This window comes from Cupressus sempervirens, chromosome 5 (genome assembly GCF_028749045.1).
Source record: "Cupressus sempervirens isolate cs-2001-9-10 chromosome 5, ASM2874904v1, whole genome shotgun sequence".
In the NCBI taxonomy this organism is placed as follows: domain Eukaryota; kingdom Viridiplantae; phylum Streptophyta; class Pinopsida; order Cupressales; family Cupressaceae; genus Cupressus; species Cupressus sempervirens.
The window spans coordinates 873,748,961-873,750,689 of record NC_143122.1 but is presented as its reverse complement, the minus strand read 5'-3'; positions in this window follow the sequence as shown (position 1 = coordinate 873,750,689).

Here is a 1,729-nt window from a genome sequence, read left to right as displayed (position 1 = left end):
GAACAATGGATATCTATTAAATAAAGTAATCCACAAATTCTTCTAGAATTTAACTAATGAATGTTAGATTTTCCCATTGGTTCTTGGCAAAAGTTATTTTCACCAAGGAGGCTAAGGGTTTGTCTTAGAAATATATCATGGATTTATTAATGAGCACCAGACTAGTATGGTGTATCTACTCTTATAGGGGACCAAAGAGAGTTGAAATTACAAGGAAGAAGTATCTAAATTTTTTGATCCATAAATAATTTTAGAGGATCAACTATTTGGAGCTTCATTTTGAATTGTCAATATATTGTTAAAAATCACATTACATGGGATGTCAAAAATAGAAATTTAAAGTTTTCTTTTGATCAATTCTTAGGAATGTCATGGGGATCATTATAGAAATACTATTGGGTAAAAGCACAAACCTGTGTCACCTTTTATAAAGGAAAAGTGATATGAGAATTTAAAATCTTCAACTTTAACAACATAGAAGTGGCATTTGTGTTTAGAATTTGAAGACAATGTAAACTAATGAAATGTGTAAAATTGGATGAAGTTTATGTCTATAATTTTTTTTTAAAAAATTTGAGTGAAAATTTTATTTATTTTTGAATTTTTTAAGTCTTTTTTTTGAATTTTTTAAAAATACTGAAAAATATAGATTTTTTTCCCGTCAAACAAATATATGCAATGTTCGTATTTTGGTCAAATTATGGAATATATTAGAGTTGACATGTATACCTAGTGCACAAAAAAAGAAAAATTGAAATCAGCTAATATTTTTCAAGTTATAACTGGTCAAAGTTATCAGAAATTGATAGTTTTTTTTCTCCCGTCAAACTTTTTCCATCAAATCTACATATTTTTTTAAAACAAATTACATATTCTTGAAGAAGACTCTCTCTCCTCTAATACAACATTAAACAACAATAATTTTTGAATATGATTTACTATTTTTTCCTATTTTTGAATATACATCTTTCTAAATCTTAAAATACCTACTTGTAATATTTTCAAATTATAACATATTATCCATAATCAAAATATTAAAAAACTTATATGATCATAATCTTGACTCTGAAACTTACAAAAGTATATTTTTAGTTTTAAAGAAAACTTCAATTTAGTAGGTCAAATTGGCCTTCAAAGTAATATGTTTGCAGAAGTTCTTAATTTTGCTTGTGTGGCTGCCATCTAGGATGCCACATAGACAGCTACAGCTGAAACCCTTGTTGGCCCATCAAACTGCTAGCGATTAGTTGGCTATTTCATGTATAAAATAAGATTTGTGTTTTCATTTTTTTTTGATAAATATAGAAAATAATGAAAAATAGAAGATCATTTTTAGAAGATAATGATTTTTGAAGCTATTTTTAGCAACTATTTCATAGATTTAATCAGAATTGCAAAGGATTGAATATTTTAAAGGTATTTTTTCCTGTCTACTTATTTTTATTTTTATGTATTCTAAATTGAAGCATTACCTAGTATTTAGTGTTCAAAATCTAAATTAACTTTTTTTGTTTCCATAGATTAAAGTATTGAATGGGTAGTAAAAGGAAAAGATCAAGGAAATATGATAGAATAAGAGATGACAAAATGAAAGGTCATACAAAACGTAACCAAAACCTACCTACTAAAATTTCTGAACAAGATGAGATTCATGAAGAGAATAAAAGTAATGAAGAGGAAGAAATTGGTAGTTCTACTGATAGAAACAAATTAGAAGGCATAACAAATT